General features: G+C 29.6%; 1 protein-coding gene and 1 long non-coding RNA gene across 2 annotated transcripts in view; one reads left to right on the top strand and one right to left on the bottom strand.

Annotated features, from left to right (window-relative positions):
* The window catches only part of LOC114120883 (transcription factor AP-2-epsilon), a 172,754-nt gene extending 170,667 nt beyond the window's left edge, over window positions 1-2,087 (bottom strand). Inside the window, exon 1 of the mRNA XM_027982960.2 lies at window positions 1,796-2,087. The gene's annotated coding sequence lies outside the window, so the exon portion shown is untranslated. The remainder of the gene's footprint in view (window positions 1-1,795) is intronic.
* Window positions 2,088-5,806: 3,719 nt separating this feature from the next.
* On the top strand, window positions 5,807-7,456 carry LOC126551509 (uncharacterized). The gene is made up of 3 exons (XR_007605434.1): window positions 5,807-6,685; window positions 6,797-7,055; window positions 7,130-7,456. It is a non-coding gene; the product is annotated as an uncharacterized LOC126551509 (long non-coding RNA).
* Window positions 7,457-20,261: the final 12,805 nt, after the last annotated feature.

Raw genomic sequence — 20,261 nt, 5'->3', positions numbered from 1 at the left:
AAATCTTTATATACTTACATAATAAATAAAATATTATTGATACCTACTTATATTATATTATATATTGTTTTTATTGAAAATTTTAGTTTTATAGAAATGCATACAATTAAACTATAATAAAAATAATAATTTCCGAATATATTATGAAATAATTTCAATTTTATTCAAACATTATAATATAGTCATTTAAAGTACTATATCTATGTATAAACAATGAATTCAAACAATTTACATAAGTGAAACTTTCTATAGAATGAGTTATTCAATAAAGAAACAATAATAACTTTGTTGTAATGTCGTTCCTTAAAGTTTAAACATAATTTATCATAATATTATAATAATACGCGTGGCGTTTCAAAAATATATGTCCGAAAGCGCATATATCTAAATCTTCGCACTCCTTGACTGTTAAAAAACACGATTTGTAACGTTGTAAGACCTAGAATCCGTGGGTCTGACAGGTACAGACCTCGAAATTTGAAAAAATCAGTTTTTGGTGCGTGACTGTATCATTTAAATAATGTTATGTGACCGGTCGTCGCACAAACTATGGAATATGATCGGAAAGTCGTTTTCTAAATTTTTTTTTTTTTAATAATAAGTAGCAAAACTATAATATTACCTTATTACACATCTATATTTTAATCGATATTTGTTTCGTGCCGTATTTATTATGTCGAAATGAAATCAATAAAAACGCTCGCGGCGACAAAGCCTGGGAAATAGACAAACTCCGAAAAGAAACTGACCTTTTCAAAACGTTTCACCCAATACAAACCATATAATATAATAAAATAATATATGGGTACGATATCAAGCGTGTCAGGTATTAGGTATATGTTTATAATATTATGTATAATACAATATACATATATATCTAAAACTAATGCATAAGACAAAAAATAGTAAAATCGGTTCGGACTCGTAGGTTAAGGAATAAATTTATAATTATAGTTTATAAATATATCTATAAAAATATATTATACTATACGTACATTTTTATGTATATAAAAATTATTATTTTAAGACTATAACGACTATTAGAACACTTAGAAGCTTAAAAATATGTCATCGGGGTCGTCGCTGTAACCTTGTCCATCGATCGCGGGACTTGAAATGATTCGCGTGTAAATCCGAAATCGTAAGAAATATGAAATCAGTGAGGACGAGCGTGCGCGTCGAATCGTCGACTATGCTCACGATGATAATATTCCGTCATTCCGATGACAATAAGGCATCGCAACAACTATCGTCTCGGGAGCGTTTTATTTATTTTATTATTTATAACATTTCGATTAAAAAAAAAAAAAAATTACAAAAAATTAATAGAAACGCACAAATATTGTTATGAAATGTTTATTTTTTATATTATTTAATACAAAGAAAGTGTTTTGTCTCTTGTGTCAATAAGTGACTTTAGATAATCAAATCAACCAAAATATTTATTCTTTAAACATCAAATATTGTAAAAAAAATAATGCTTTTAACAATACCCTCTTCGTTCATAATATCTGTATGAATGTGGGTAGTATATTTGTATTAACATATTGCAATATATCTACATAAAGAAGTATCAATTCTATAATATACAGTCTTGAGCATACGAGCCCCCGTACACATTTTTTTAGTTGAATAATAATACCAGAAGCCACCTCTTGTTGGGCTCTCTACAATCAATCATTTTCGTACATACATTTATTCATAAATATAGATCAATTTAATTGAGTGCATTTTCTTTAAAACGTAAAAACGATGTACGAGAAAAATGTATCCGTTTATTCGGGTAAGTACGTACCTGCAGAATGATGACGATGGTGCAGCAGTTGTAGTCGTTTGCGGATGACGTTTTTGTCATCGGTGCCGCAAAAAACCGTATGTCGTTCACGCGTAAGATCTCAGAGGAGAACAGAAATTCGGGAGATTTCGTAAAAATATTTACGGGAAGTTCCAGAAAATAAAATCACAACGATGACACGATAACCGCGCAGATATTATACGGTTTACAATGACGGGCAAAAACGCGCGTGCGGGCAACGGGTGATGCGTGGACTGCAACTGTATAGTGTACGCCGTCGGCCCTGGAGCTACTACGAACGGACGCGGCACAACAATTGCGCGACACAAACGTTTTCCGGTCGCCGCCGGAGAGGCTACCGCGGTAGCGGTTGCGCGACGCTCTGGGCGGAGTGCTCGAGGCCAAAGGGACGGCCTGTCTCCGCCCCGCGGGCACGACGGCGTTGACACTGCGGGGTGAAGTGTACGTACGGGTGCGGGCGCGCGTTTACTATAATATTGTGTTTTATTGTCACCCGCCTAACGTGCGTATATTATACGTAGGTACCTATATATACTACCTACTATTATAGGTGGGTATCTACTCAGGTAGTCCACCGGAGGGGTGGCTCGGCGCTTTCTCGCACTGCAGATCGCGATCGGTGTATAGAATATTATATGCCGCACGCGAATATACTGTAAAACTCATCGAATATGTGATACAGCTTATATGAGCTCGGTATACTTCCGTACCTATAGCCTTCCGTAAGCTATAAGCGTCAGGGCACTAAATTCTCAAGGTTGGGTTTAGGTGATTAACTGTCCGAGAGACTAGTTGTCATCGTGGCTGTATAATATGCATTATTCTCATTTATATTAATTAAAAATACATTACAGTATTGCAAAATGTGTATTTAATGCTGTTTTTTTTTCGCCCAATTAATTTTATTTTAATCGTACATTTGTAGAGTGTGTTGTCAAAATATATAATAAAAAAAATATCATGCTAAGGATGAAATTTATGGAGTGCTAAAACTAAGATAATTCTATAATTATTATCCCTATGAGTCGTTTACTCAGATTTTGAAAATTTTTTTTGTAAACTAAATCGAAATATTAAAATTACAATAAGGTAAATGTGGTCAAAATTACCTTTTTTTAACTTTTACAGAACATATTTTAACATTATTCTCAAAGTGTATCAATACTTACACAAACACTTTTCACTTTTTTATTTACTTAATTCACTTTATGAAAGTTCTTAGTTGAGTACCTAAGTGTAAGTGCACTTAGCTAATATAATATTATACAAAACGTTTTTTTTTTTAAAAAATTACATTTATAATAAAAGTAATTATTAAATACTTAAATGATTGCCATGAAACTATGTTTATTCTCTACAGATTTCACAAATTTTTATTTTATTTATTATTCGTTGATTTTTCTATTTTTTAGAGTGATTTCTTGTAACTTTTGACGTTGTACACAATAACATACAATTTTAGTCTTCTATAGATAATCGGGTCATATTATTCTACTAAACCTACGTAATTTTATCGGTAAAAGATCAAGTCTAGTATTTACAATTGACGTTTTTATTATACCCGTGCTATATATTATATATAGCACCTTTATCGCTGTTGTTTTTATATATTTTATATCTTTGCCGACGGCAGAAACGACACTTTATCAGCTACCTGTGTAAAACTACCTACGATGAAATGTCTCGTCTGTTTTCGTTTTGTTATGGATTTTGCGAATGCAACATTTTAACTTTTCGTAAAAATTCTCTAAACGTAATATTTATTATAATTCCTATACGTATAAATATGTAATCTAGAGCTCACTACAGATAAACACCAACACACGCATGCACACACAGACACACACAATCGCTCCGTTTGCCCCGAGCAGTACTCTTCGCATTTACCACCAAACGCACGATTAAAAACAATATTTTATTCTCGTCATACACTAATAAGTCATAATATAATATTTCCGTTTAAGGACAGACCACGTGTTTATCGATTTAGTTAAACGTTGTATTTTTTTTACTCATTTTATACTTTTGTCTTTTTCCAACTTAAATATCATTTAGAGCAGAATTTGCTCACGTTGTACATGTCAAACCATGACATATTATAGGAATCAAGCTGATACAACCACTTTAATCGATGTATTGACTTGGTAGATATTATAAAGGTATTAATTAGTAAATGTGACCATTTTTTGAAAAATATTTTTTTTATTTAATTTAAAATAATATGAAATAAAAAATTCATGTTATAAAGTTTATAAATATATCACTAATCACTATAATATAAAATATCAGTGTATATTGTGAATATCTAAACGCCTTACACCTATAATCTATATTCTCTTTTTATTTGATTACTTTTCAATTTTGTGTTTTGTTGCAGGTCTCCATGGTGTATGACAACATACTAATATTTATTAAGTCAGCATATTATATCATTAAACAATTGTAGGAGATGCGGAACTAATGTATTTATCTTATTTTTTATCTCGATACAAGTAAGTAAAACAATGAATTGGAAAAAAATTTCAATATTATTACATAAAAAAACTTTATATCACACAACTGCAGCGTGTTTTAGATGTCTTATCAGATTGTCCGGCAGTGTTTTGAAATCTAATATAATAACCTTAACCTTTATTATATTAAAGTTGGTAAATGTAGTGAAATTTCATTGTTTCCTTCAGTTTCCATGAAAATTTAAAAAAAAAAAACTAATTCATTATCTTTGGCAATGTAATAACACTGCAGGTAAATCGATTGCGAATCTTCAATAATTTTGATCGCTATTACTGAGCGTAGAATATAATATATAATATATAAGAGTCTGCTGCTGGTTGTCGAGACTGTGTGTAAACGGTTTGATTATTTGTTTTGTTTCGGTTTGTTGTTGATGTGTATATATATGATTAGTAACGGGGTCGTATTTTATTTAATAACAAAACAAACCGTGGACAGTTGTAATCGACGAATTTTTTTCAAATTACATTACTATTATATACATTATACGTATATATAAATAACTATATAAACCTTCTATAGCAGTATTACATACCTATATTATACTTTCTTTCATTATTATTTCATTTAAAACTTTTCCTGCGCATACAAATCATACATTGGCGGGTGGTTGAAGGCCCCGGGCGGGGCACCTGACACTGAGTGACTTGAAAATTTAAAGACAAAATGGTTTCCTGATGGAAAAAAAAAACAAATCAAGGATCACTGGTTTTAGAAACATGTTTCGTGTTTATTTCATTATTGAAATGCTTTTTTTTTTCTAAATAAATTGTTCCGGATCAATATTAACTTATTTATTTTGTAACGAAATTTGCTTAGAAACAATATTTACTCGTTTACTAGCTTAATGCACAACTATTGAACAATTATTATTATATTGGCAAAATAAATACAAATATTTTGTTGAACTAATACAAAGTATTAACTGCATTACCTCTGCTAAAATTTCCTTAGTTGAAACTAGAAAAACGTTCTTTAAAATGTTAAAACAATAAAGATGTTAGGTACATTTCTTATATTTCAAAGAATATTTTTATTTGTTGTCAATAATTATTATTATTGTTTTAAAATAGGATTATTTAAAAATATTTAAATTTTTTTTTAATTTGATTTTTTATTCATCGATTTATTGGCAAGTACCTAGCTAAATATTTATGTATTATTACGTATTAGTAGTTTCAATTATGTTAATTGTCTGATAAGCTTTATAACCACAGGAGTCATACACGATTATAATACGATTTTTCTTTTTTAAACATAATCTATAAGCTTATTCAACAGGATTTTTTATTTAAATGTATTTTCTTCAAATTTTGTGAGACCCGTGGAAAAATAATACTTCGGTTTTTTATTATCATCCAACCTATGCCTATATATTATTATATAATAATATCACGTGATTTATTATCACATTATTGTATTATTATATTCAATAACGTTTGCGAGAATTGATTTATATTTAATTTCCATCGAATATTATCTCGCCAGAGTTACAGTTTATCAATAATAATATGTTTTATTACCGCTTTGAAGGTTATGTCCTCCGGGGCCGAGTGTTGTACCCGCGATGAGGTGCAAACGACACACACATACACTTATACTGAAGTATCAAAATATATATTCCATACAGTGTTTGGAATATTTTTGTTATGCAATATAATAATATTTTAGAAAAAAAATATGAATATGGAAGCTCACTGTGCTTCAGTAAATGTGAAAAAAACTATATGGGTTCCGTTTAAGCAGAATATACACACAATATAATATAAACATAGAAAAACACGTATATCGATCCCTTTGTGGTTTGCCCGAGATTTTATGTAAAAAATCGTGAGTAAAAAAAAGAAAAACGTAAAATAAATAAATACAAATTGGATGAAAATAAATCCAAGTTTTTTCTATAGTATTACTATTATTAAAATTCGCGTGTACACAGAAAAGAATAACGAGAAACGATACATAATAGAAAAAAAGAAAACTGAAATTGAGTATAGATACCTATGTTATAATTATAGGTTTATTATTATTTCATTGCATTTCATGTTAAAAACTTTAAAGGTAAATGTATTTTATTCTAAATCAAAATATCAAATAGAATAGCAAATAATAAAGGTAAAATAAAATGAAAAATACAAACATGAATTTCTCTCAAAACCAATGTACATGTTTTTACGGCAACTTCAGTTTAGCAGGATGCCTTGACATATTATTATGAATTACACCAGGCAGCCGATGACACAATAATTTGTACAATATGCACCTATTATAATAATTGTGACGATCATGTACAATGGCCACGCGGACGTATTACACAATGTGGATGATCATGATCATCTGCACATAATAATGTAATAGGTACGGCAGCGATCGACAATGTTGGGTTTATGTTTATTTATCTTCGGCCATTATATTATTATAACATATACGTATGATTTTAACATAATATACACAGTCGTATTTGTATAGGTACACTCAATTCGTTGTCGTGAACGTTTTACTCCGTCGAAGAGGAAACAGACGTGAAACCGTCTTCAATCGATATAATGTTATAAGTAGGTACGCATGTACGTATATACAATAGCGACGAGACAAGTAAGTAGAGCAAACAAAACGTGTGTGGGTTCCGCGGAGACTTAAGACGTACCTATATATATTATTATTTTCTCATGCGATTAAAATGCACGCGGGACGAGGATATGAGGAATAATCGACCCAATGTCAAACGGTATTTTACTATAAGTTTTTTTTTCTACTCAATGACAATATTTTATAGCCACTAATGTTCAAACATATACATAGGAACCTTGATCGAGAAGACCACCAAAGATCTCGATTTTTGTAAACATTTCAAACCATTCCACTATAATCCACAAAGTAAACGTATCATCGTATCGATGTAATGTATTATACGATTGATCATTAAAAAATGAATTTCTGCTCACAACACTTCTAAAACAACCATAGCTTTTTTGTCAATGGATATGGTAATAATATATTCAACTTATAATTTATTGTTATTAAATAAATATAAATTAACAATGTTGTTTTCACTTAATAAGCTAGGAGGATGTCGGCACAATATTTGTATTCTCTCTCAGATCCACGCACAACTACATAGATAAAACTATTTAATCTACAATTTTTTTTTTATAATATTTGAGCAATCTCAGAGTAAAATCAAACTATAGAAAATAATATTTTTGAGAGTATGACATATCGGTTTTATATTTTATTGTTATTTGATTTTGTATTTGACTTTCAAAATAAAAAAAAAAAATGTTGTAAATTTAAATGATATTTAAATTGTACTCTCAAAAATATTATTCTCTATCATTTTTGTAATTAGTATTTTACTCTAAGATTACTCAAAATCATAAAAGAAAAATGATTCTGCATGTACACGTTTCGTTTATGTCACGCATGGATCAAAGAAAGAAAATACACAGTGCGCTGACATTCTCTTAAAAGTTTTAAAAACATTGGTATAAGCTCGTATTATGCTAAATACAAAATAAAAAACAATTTGAATGTTTACAATAATCTATTTAATATTTTGTTTTGCCGATGGTCCTTATAGAGCATACAACCTTAGTATAGTGTTGAAGTGTTTGTCTAATTATGCATTAAGGTGCGTATAATATCGATTCGTGTGAATATATACCACGACAGCACAAATAGGGATTTAATGACAGGCGCCGTTTTTTAAGTGATATTCATTCGATGAGTAAAATCGATTTTGTCCGCTTTCTCGTTCTAGACGACAGACATGTTTTAGGTACTTAAATGGTAATCACCTCCACCTGCAATCTTCAAATAGACGACGAAATCATAAAATTATCGTTAATTCCGTACATTTTTCGCCGATCGTTTGATTGCCAATATTTCCCACAGTTGGCAGGTTAATGAAAACAAGACTTCCTAAAATTTATTGGTAATACGTATATATTGTATGCTTATAAATATAATAAAGGTACACAATATTATATTTTACAGTTTTATTAAAAATATAATTTAGACGGGAATTCTAAATCTGTGCGTGGCGTTGGTAATATAATCATGCATTATTAAAACGGCCAATTACAGCGTACTATAAATTGTGCACGCTGTGTATAATACACACGTATAAGGGTTATTATACTTATATTTATTATTATTATGTTTATGTTGGACATAAGAAAATTGAAGTTTGGATCATAGGGCGGCCGGCTACAAGACTTCCTGCTTGCAGTGATCTTATATTTATTATTTTAGCGCTCCTCGAAACACTTGAATGAAGAACGTCACGCAAAACTGATGCAAGAGCGCGGGTTGTGTACTCAGTGGATACATATATCACATACATAGGTACGTACAAACAATACCAAGTACCTAAGCTCTTTGTATAATTCGTTCGACTCTTTACTTCATCTCAAACATAATGTTATTATTATATTTCATACGATAATAAAAATAAATATCATCTACTTAAAAACATTTGGAAACATTTATAGTTTGACAATTTAAAAGTTTATATTAAATCATAACGGTATATTATAATCTATTCCAATTAAACATTTGTAAGGATATTCATGAATATCGGACATATTCAAATTTAATTTCAAACCTAAAATTGTTACTTTTTTCCGGTAACAAGCAGTAAATGTAAAAGACATCAATCGCGGAATCTTAATCGTGGGCATAATATATTAAATAATATATTACAATATTGAATTCATATTAAAACAACTTCCTATTGCATACATCTTCATATGTATCGAATTATTGTTATAATGCTAATAATATATTTATTATTATTTTATTTATTAATAACATACTTTATTGTGATGATAGTTATTTTAGTTTTTAATTATTTTTTTTTATACTCATGCATACAAATGTAGGTACGTCACATACCTGGAATTATTTTAACGTGAATTAATCAAATTTCTATGTATTACATGCTACTACAATATAATATGTCATATTATTATAATATTATGCAATAATATTCAAGTATTATCGTTTTGGTGTTTTTGCTAATTTCGCGTTACAAACAGAGGCGAACCCTTTTTGCCTATAGTGTGTACCGTATATATACTATTTATATTATATATATATATTTATATGTATATAAAATATGTATGTATTTTATAATATGTAAACACATACGATATTAGTCATAAGTATATACCGCTCACGCGGGAAAGGCAGCCACCGCCACCGCTGCGGCAGTCGACGAGCGCATGCGCGTAATGCGATTCGGTGCAGAGGGTCGCCTCGTCAGGAGGAGGTGAATGGCGGGTGCGGCGCCCGGGGCTGTGAAACTTTTACGAGCACCGACCAATGGGGAACCACCGTCACTACCCCGCCGGGACCGTCGTTGTCGTCGTCGTCGTCGTCGCCGCCGACGTCGTAGTCGCAGTCGTCCCTTATATTCTCGCGCGCCCGGACCCTGGCGGATTCCCCTCAGACCCGACCACGCGCTCTGGCCCCCGGGGCGACCGTATATTCACCCCTTCTAAGTATAATATAATATATATATATACTTATATGAAACAAGGAAACCACCGCTGTCTTCATTGTCGTCGAATATATATATATATATATAACACTATATGTAGTCCTTTGCACCCTCCCTCCAACCCCTTCCACGACCTGATGAATTGTATAGTGTATATGTGTATATATGTGTATGTGTGTGGAGAGAGAGAGAGAGAGAAAGAGAATCTCTTCTCCTCAAACTTAAGCTTTGTTATCACTCCACTGCCCTATCTACCCACCCACCCACTACCCGTCAGCCAGCCAGTAACCGTCTCTCTTTCCGTGTTCGTATTCCGACCCTTCAACTCCGACAAAGTTTTAGCTCTCTCTATCTCTCGTTTCCAATCCCCAAAACTCGTCTGCGCACCCTGTATAATATACTCCCGCTCCCTCTTCTTATACTGCACAAAGATTGTTTTTGTAGTTTTTCTTATTTTTTTATTTTTTTTTTTTTATATCTCATTTATTTTTATTATTATTATTTTGTTGTATACTTCTTTTCCTGCCGTCTCGACCCTCGTATCACACGTCTCTCCTCCATACCTGCTGCCACCCATCGCGTAGTTCTTCTCGATTTTATTTATTTATTTCTATTTTTTTTCCTTTATGTTTTTTGTATTGCGAAAAATTCAACGTTTCACTTTTGCGCGTCTGCGTGTGTTGCATGTGTACGTCGCGTTTAAGAAAAAATATAAAAAATTGTTAAGCATGTTGTAAAGAAAACAACAAAATAAAAGGTTGCACGAGCAAAGCTTTTACTACATCAATTCGTTTTCCATTCGAATATCATAATATGTTTTAATGCTTACTCACGTATTATCTAAAGTAGCTTATTATATCTTTTTTTTTAAAGTTTAAAATGACTGTAAATCACGTATCACTAATGTGTTAATAACTTTTTCTTACAATATAATGTTATATAGTTTGACGATGGTATATATAGTATAGATACCTACATGAATCCACAAATTAAAATATACCTTATATTTGGTGACCGGTCTAAGTTCAAGCCGTATAATATTACTGTTTTTATAATAATTATTTAAACAATCCATATTTCTTTATTTTTCAATCTAATGATGTATATTATCATCTTGGCAGTATTATATTTTATAGTGTAGAGCTTTTTTCTAACAAAAACAACTTATGTTCACTTTTAAAAATATGTATAGGTGTCTGATGTAGGTATATTATAATTGTAATGTGATGCCAATATTGACAATTCTAGTCTTGACTTCGTAATATAAACACTTTACGACGTGATCGGCAATCAGTATTTGTAGTTATCAAACGTGTTATGATAAATTACTATTTACGTGCTATTAGATCAGAAAAAATAAGGAATAAAAAATACTGTAGGTAATTATTATTTCAAAAATAATCGTTGCGAGTATTATTATCGATACTATTATTACTTTGTAGTTTAGTTTGGTGAGTCGACCTAACTAGTTTATAAATAATAGTAATTCTAATATTATGTTTGTAAATACCTTCAAACTGGTGTAGGTACCTACCATTATAAGTTGCAAGTATAATATAGTATCATATCATTTGTTTTGGATTTTCAAATGTATTACTATAATATAGTACGTTTATTTCAACGCTATATTTAATACATTATATTTTTGTTTGTAGATTAAGCACTTATAAAAATGAAGAAATCTAAGAATTTTTATTTTTTTTATTTTTTTTAAAAATACGTTATCAATATATATTACTACCTATTAAAAATTATTTTATTAATTGGATATTTTAACCTAGACTTTAACAATTTAGCTAAACGATTGTAGTAATACACACGATGACTATCGTGAGAAACAAAAATTTAAAACCGTTTTGAAATAGATTTCATTCGTGCTTAAGTGGCTATTAAGTAAAAGTAGTTATATATTATTATTTATTATAGCCCCGGTACAACTATACAATTAAGTTTAATTAATCAATTGAATGCAGTTTGCGATTATTGACGGCAAATCACTTTTTTAATCGAATTAAAATAATATTATTAAGTATTAGCATAATACATTTAAGTATATTATAAACACAAACATCTTGGTATTGAAAAAGTTTTCTTGATTTATAGTATAATACATCAATAAGTGTAGTTATGTAAAAGCAAATAGCGTGTATGCGCAGAAAATTATGCATTTTTATTCATTTCAAACAGAAAAGAAAAGTTATCACGATAGCGGAACGAAAAGTCATCGCATGCCTAAGTATATCGAAACCGCTACAGCCTGAGGGAGTATTGGCTATTTTTCGAAAATGTGTTACATAAAAAATAATATCATAGCTGGTAAGTAAGTACCTGTACTTTTCGACCATAATGTATATACCATAACATATCTATATCGTGTATATTATAATGTATAATATTATTTTATCAAATATTGTATAGGAACATTTTGTGTGGGTGTTGATCAATAAAATGGTTTAAAAAATTAGCGAAAAGTACATCGCAGTAAGGTGATAATAATAATTGTTATTATAAAGTATGGCATATATTATAATACAATTAATACGCAATACAATATTGCTAAATTATAATGATTAGTGCGCTTTGTATATTATAATTAATGTCGTTTTGTTTGGTCACGTAGTCATATGTTTTGATAGGACAAAAATAGCGTCTATGTGTCAATAAATTTAGATCGATTTCACTGCAATTGCCGTAAACTGGCGGGGATTATGTTAAAATTAAAAACGATACAAATATATGCACCAGATCTTTAGTATAGGTTAATTGAATAAAAGAAAACTTTGATGGATCTAAACAGAAGAATATATGAATTCATTTTTCATGCAATACTTAAATCTACGAGTTAAATTCAATAGGTAAATATAAGTATAAATCAGTTTTATAGAAACGCTCGAATGTCATTACAAACGTCATATCAAATGTATTTGATATTGATGACGTGCACTGCAGTAACAAGGTATAATAGGTATATTATATACTGATGTAGATATAAAATATAAGATATATTATATAGGTGTCTGTACTGTTAAATTATGAAAAATGCACTCATTAGATGATGTATGTATGTTATTATAAAAAAATACATTTAGTCAATGTTAACAATGATAGTCGACATAGTTGTAATTTATGTCAATTTTTAATAAAATAAGGTATTGACGATAACATTAAAAATCAAGTTAAAAATCGAGTAATATAATATTATAATACTTATTGTTTATCTAGGATAAATCATAATCTTAATTTAAAAACATCATCGTTTTGTTTATTTTTAATTAATTATAAATTTCCATTGTCAATTTTTATGCGCATTTAATTTAAATCCATTTTTAAACAAATTATTAAACTTTGCTATTCGCTATTTCAATGAGTAAACAGTGCTGTGCAGTCACTTCCGGGATGTGTCCATAATGATACCAGTAAATTATGTAAGTAGTACAATCGTTTTTAATTTGTCAATTTTATTATAAGTTATAACTACTGCTAAACTGCTTATAAGCAATAAAAACGATAATATAAAATCAAGCTTACCATAATAATATATACTGTTAAGTACAAGGTACCTACCTATGTTTATAATCAAATCGACCACCGATAAAGTGATGTTGATATTTATTTTTTTTTTTTGATACGGATTTATTACATTACCTAATATAATATAAAAATGTTGATAAGACTACGAAATATCCAACATTGCCTATCCTTTCCATATTGTATTTTTAAGTTAATATCCTTCAATTGTTAATTTTAATTTTACCTTCTATCTGTCAATATTATTTATCGACACTATTTGAATCGATGTAAATTTGATTACAATTAATTATATTATTATGTAGACTTTACAAATATTCTAACCATTCATTTGATGCTATAAATTCGGTGTTTGATAGTTTTCCCATCAATTTTACCTGCCTAATCCTATACAATTGGTTCCGGAATTAATAAAAATTTTCTATAGCTTTTTAAACAACTTATTTTTTTTTATAATATTATAACTAATTTCGATTGTATACAGTTTATGAATTACAAAATAAATATTTTTTTCAGTTCCACGTAAGATAGGTTTCATATTTCATCTTATTCAGAGAAAACTACATATTTAAAAATACATTAAATTCGTAGTGATATTTTACATTTTTTCCATAAAAACCCGATTTCCATGGTATTCTGCAGATCCCATATTACACTAAGTTTATACCGTATAAATAATAAATATAAATATATAACCAAGTGCTTGTCAAATAGTGTTAAAACTTATAAGTTCTAATAATACACATAATATTATAATATTCTATTTGCCGCTATATGTGCACTCTAGGACTTCGACTATGAAAGTTTTAGATTACAAGGCGTTAAGGCTTTACCTACCTATACATTAAGTAGTCATATAATCATATTATGTATTATAAATTATAATATATACCTTATGTACAACTTAAATTTAACTTTATTAACGTCATAGAACGAACAATAATAAAATTGTTTATTGCATCGATAATAATATGCTTGTTAAGTTAGAGCTATTGACTAATAAGTATACAACATTATTATTAAATAGAGCCAATCAGAACATTTCTTTAACATTTCACTTATTAAAATACGTAAGTAAGAAAGCGTATTACATTAAATGGCCTTTTTATTCGTTGAATGTTCCATTTTAAACCGTTAAAGTATAATAAATAAAATAGTTTTTGCAGACTTGCGACGCTTCTGTTCTGTGAACATTAATTGCGTTAAGACTGAATAGAAGCAATATTTATATATACCTAACAAAAAAAATAATAATTGTCCATAACATACATAAATGAAATTAGGTAGGATGAAATAGCTAATATATTATTATAATTTATAATAAGAAAATTCAAATGAACACTATAAGGGAAGTACTGCAGAATAGATAGGTATATGATATTCACGTCAAAATGTTAATACATTGATTTACATAGAATTATTATATTATAAGTTTATATTCTCTATGGAAATTGTATGGTTGATAATTGGCTATACGTAGATAGGTATTATAATTAAAATATTACCGGAACTTCAAATATCATACTAGGTCTCTGCAGCCTGCAGTCTCTGATTTAATTTATTTTAAAATTACAATAAAATAATAACTTAATAAATTCATTCAAGACTTGACTACAGTTGATTACTCATTTTATTTTTTACTCGGAATTGCTTCCAAGAAAATATATTCATAAACACACAAAATTAGGTATACGTTATTACACATTCGTTTATACCATATTTATAACAATTTTCATTCATTATTGTATCATAGCAAATGGATAAACTTTATTATAACTACTATAAATATACATGTATCTATAAAATTGTTTACCTGTAAACACTTCTCAAATCTGTACAGTAAACTTCCAATTTCGGACTATTTTGTAGTCGTCTAGATTCTATATTGTAACTTTATAAGTACTTTGTGTCGAGGTTTACTGACAGAAATAGGGGCTGCAATGAATAACATACATAGTATACTGATAATATTAAAGTTATCTAGTGTGAAATTATATTTGATTAGGTTCGCCAAAATTCATCGCAAAAATACAAATTTGGTAATGCATACATTGGACAGAAACAAACGAACGAATCGCGTTGACACCATTTCACCACTGTTAGTTTTGGAGTTCAAAGGTGTAAATAGAAACGGAATCTTGGACCATGGTAATCATAGAAATTAAAACATTATTTTTTAGGGCAAGTAACTAAGAGTGTATAGATTATAATACAGGCATTAATGCATTAATATATGGACACCCCTGAGCACTATAACGTCACGCCCGTAATAGATTTATCTCTCATATGTTAATCGGCAAGAATATTATTCCCTCAGCGTCGTACTGCACATACTTCGAATCTATATAATATAGTCGCGAACGTGTTTCCTTAACGCGGTTTATCCGCTCGTCTCGAGTGTACGCTGAACACGTGAAATATAATAATAATATGATATGTGTATTCGGGTCTTGTACGAAAACAATTGCTTAACTCGGAGTCTTGATCGATATGTGTAGCCACCACGCGCCTGGTAGAACTCTGAAATCATCTATTTCACGCTAAACGCATATTATATAAATACTCTGCATACCTATATAAAATCACAATAAATTTTTAATATTATTATGCGTCGCCATTTTCAGGATCGCAAAAGAACCGGGCCGACCGTTACGGCGTTGCTTATATTATTATGCGGAGAAGATCATCGCTATAGAAATAAAAATTTACAAAAACCTAAACGAAAATGTAAACAAGGTAACAACGATAAAACGATATGTATTCAAAATGCCAGAGCATCATAATATATGCATGGTATACAACGCGAAAATTATCTTTCCAGCGATTTTAAAAATTAACTATTGCAATGGTTATTTACACCTAATTCTAAATTGAAATGCATTCGTGTGTGATATTTGTATATTATTATTATGTTTTAACTAAATACCAAAAAAATATTCGAATTAGTTGATTACCATTTTAATATAATCTACCATAAGCCAAGTTGCAACAATGTATAATATATATTATTGTACACTGTATATTATGTTTGTAGGCTGTAACTTTAGGTATTTATATTATATATTCTTACATTTTTGGGTATCAACTAGGTTATTATAGATTGCATAAAGTATTGACATAATATGTACATTGTACCTATAATCTATATAGATTTGTTGAGGTGAAAATTCGTTTCTGATATCTGTAAAACTTTTGTTAGTTGACTATATTTTGTTTGCAAACTGTCAGTCATTGAACGGCATACAAATATTGTATATTGCATGATTAACGTAATGTGGAATTCTGTGTAAGTTTCTCTTACATTTTAAACTAACGAAGTTTGTCCATAGAGCAACCGAGTGCTAAACATATATCTTGTATAATATATACAGTGCACGGTGGTAAATAGGTAATTAGTATTTAGTTTTCAGAAGAATTTATTCGTTTACTTTTGATAAACATACTGTAACGCAAACTTTTTTCCTATTCTCATCTGTCAATTTTTTTTTTTTTGCCACTAAATATACTTATAATAATAGTACACATTATATACAACAGATTTAATAAACACTATTGGTTCAGCAGAGTTGAACATTTTTTTTTAACTCGCTAACTCTTAAAATAGTGGAATCAAAATTACTTATATTTGTTATATGACGTGCTTTATTATTTTTAAGACTTAAATATTATGTATTTAATATATTAAAATTAAATTTTAATTGAATACGTCATGAGTCATGACGAATAATTTATACTTTACATATAAATACCATTTGCTCAGTTACTCTCTCGTTTCAGTAGTATTTATTTTGTTATGTTAATTTATATTTTATTTGATCGTGGTCATCAGGTGTCTCATATTAGATTCATATATAACGGAATCGTGGCAGAAATTTATTTCGTAAGATATGATTGACCCTGTGTACTTACTTAAATAATTATATTACCTATACCCGCGGCTGTATAATACAAAAAAAAATGTAATATATGTACCTTTATATCGTCAAGTATCCTCTTGACATTTTATGCTCGCACTATATGCGTCAAAAAGTGTCCGTTGGGGAAAATATATGTTTAAAATATACATAAATACTATATAGTATATAAATAGAGGTACATCTATATTATATTATTATGTATACATTACATATTATAAATACAGTATATACCGAGCTTATATATTATTATCATAGGTATATTTAGTATAGGGCTCTGCCCTATACTCGTTTCGTTCACCAACTCAGCATAGCCTGTCCCAACCTCCCTAATGACTTCGTCTTCACAACTCAAAGACACCTCCTCATGATTGTCTTGAAGTTTAATATTTGAAATATAAAATAATTAAAAGAAGAACATACATCAAAGACAAAATATAAGTTGGGTGTATAATTAGTAGTTATAATTTATTTATGATTTGGTTGCCCTTGGCAATTATGTTTGTGGAAAATAAAATATATACTTTTTTTTTTTTTTTATTCAAAAACAGAGACACATAACACATATTATACATATTATGTAATGTATACATAGAGTTGTAGCTCCCCTAACTATAATATTATACATTATAGTCGTATAGTGTATCGGCGATACTGCATGCACAATGCATTATAGTAAATGGCTGTATGTAATACTCGTATAATATATTTTTACTCCAACAGTTTTCGCGGGGGGAACAAAAACGGCTCTTCCATCACGTCACATAGAGTACCTACCTATATGTTATACATATGTAATATCGTGTTATACACACTCCTATAATATATTATAGGGTCCTCCCTTATTCATATCCCGCAACAAAATGTAGGGCACACTCACTACACACGCGCTACATAGATACGTCATATCCCTCATCGACTAGAAGCCATGTCGTATGTATGCGGTAAGTGGTAATGATGATGCCAGTACTATTATAGGGACCGGTTACCCCGTGGTTGAAAGTACCACGGTAGTACGACGGTAGCGAATCGCGTCCATGTATATAATATCGTCGACGGGCATGATTGTAATATATACCTACGTATTGTATTATGATATGGGGTCCGGTTTTTCATTATTCGCGGATAATCCCCTTTCGCGTTTCGCATTCGAATAAAAAACGAATTAATTATATGATACACTTATATTATTATCTATACCTATATGTTTTGTACTGTGTGCAATATGCCCGTTTTTTAAAAGAAAAAAAACGCGATATTTATTAAAAGTAAATTATAATATTATTTAAATAGGTACACATCCAAAATACATAAATCATATTATATATTTCATAATAATCTAAAACTAAAATCATTCTGTCATTTAGAAATGAATAATTTTAAACTATCGACTCTTTAAGAGTCATATTATGTGACTATTATTTCTAATATCACAGTGAATGGGCCAATTATACAATTTAAGGCTAGAAGTATTAGATAGTTAGTACTTATCAAAGGATTTATTCAGCGAGTTATGAGCATTTTAAAAGTTTATTAAAAATGTACGATTTGATACGTACACAATCAATATTATCAAGAATATGTTCTTTCAAAATTCAAAGCCCTAATCACTACCATGTTTATATATATATACGTATAGTATTATAAATATCATATTCTAGTTCACATACTGGTATATAAAAAAGAAACAATTTTCTCGAATGATGTGGGTAATTTAAAAAATATTGAACGCGTACAATATGTTATGTTATTGTTTCCTTTTTTATTGACAACTTAACTTCCCCACAAACTAGGTATATCATATTTTTATATAATTTTTATTTCAATAAGTGTTATCATTAATTTTTTTTAATATCAGATGTATATTTTGTTAACTAAAAAGAAGAACAAACTTCATCTATCAAGGTATTCAATCATTTCAATATGATCGCAATACTGCATTACCTTCGTGGAAATAAACTTACATAATTGTAACGATGTATGAAAATTAGTAAGTATTGATATTGAAAATGAAGCGATATTTCACGTGAGTAGTTATCATCAAATTATTTATTTAAAAAAATCATCTAAGTATTTTATTTCTTAAAAATTAAATCCTTGCAACAGTTGCAACTTTTTCTTTTTTTGGTGGTTCGTAAATGGTAGCTAGATGTAAAAGACAGGTGTATTTTAGAACGGTTAAATTCTCTAAAGGCATGAATAAATATTTAAATCGAAGGATGGCGAGAACTCAATACATGGCGTGCTGTATTGAAACAGTTATGTCAATTCACAACTGAATTTTGATTACGGTACGACTTCGCACTGGGAATTTCGCATTTCCGTAAATTCAATATTCTATACATTTGCGTTATTCGTGAACTTTCAATATTACCTAGTATCATACACACTGGCGGTATTAATCCGACGTTATCTTAAATTATCACTTATATTTATCTTTTCGCGTATAAATAAATCGATCAGTTGCCGTAGTTCTTCAAAACACAACGTACCTATCTTCTCATTACGTCATAATATATCTCGCGCCAAAACAGTATATTATTATTTCAGTGACGATTGACGAACAGAGAATGCGAGTATAATATGTATAATAGACGCGTAAAAATTACATATTATACATATAAGCGTGTGTGTTTTTGTTCAGTAACGAGACTCGACACTAACGACGATTCTGGAGTATTTTTAATTTTTATATAGAATCGCGAAAGACGTCATCGTCGTCGTCAGATAGGGAGGATTGTACAATATATAATGGATATAAGCGGAGAAGAAAAAGAGTTGATAAGTAATTGAATCGAGTGTATTTGTGTTGGTGTGCGAGTACACCGTTTGAGGGATTATAATATATACGCGTGTGTGCATGTGTGTGTATGTACTATGTAGACTGTCTGTGAGCGATTTTTGCCGCACCGAGTAATGGAACACGGCGTGCGCATATTATATTCTATATACTTGCACACACACGACCATAAATAATATCATATACGTA

This window comes from Aphis gossypii, chromosome 3 (assembly GCF_020184175.1).
Source record: "Aphis gossypii isolate Hap1 chromosome 3, ASM2018417v2, whole genome shotgun sequence".
NCBI classification, from domain to species: domain Eukaryota; kingdom Metazoa; phylum Arthropoda; class Insecta; order Hemiptera; family Aphididae; genus Aphis; species Aphis gossypii.
Note: the sequence above shows the minus strand (reverse complement) of the source record. Positions and strands in the feature narration are given on the sequence as shown.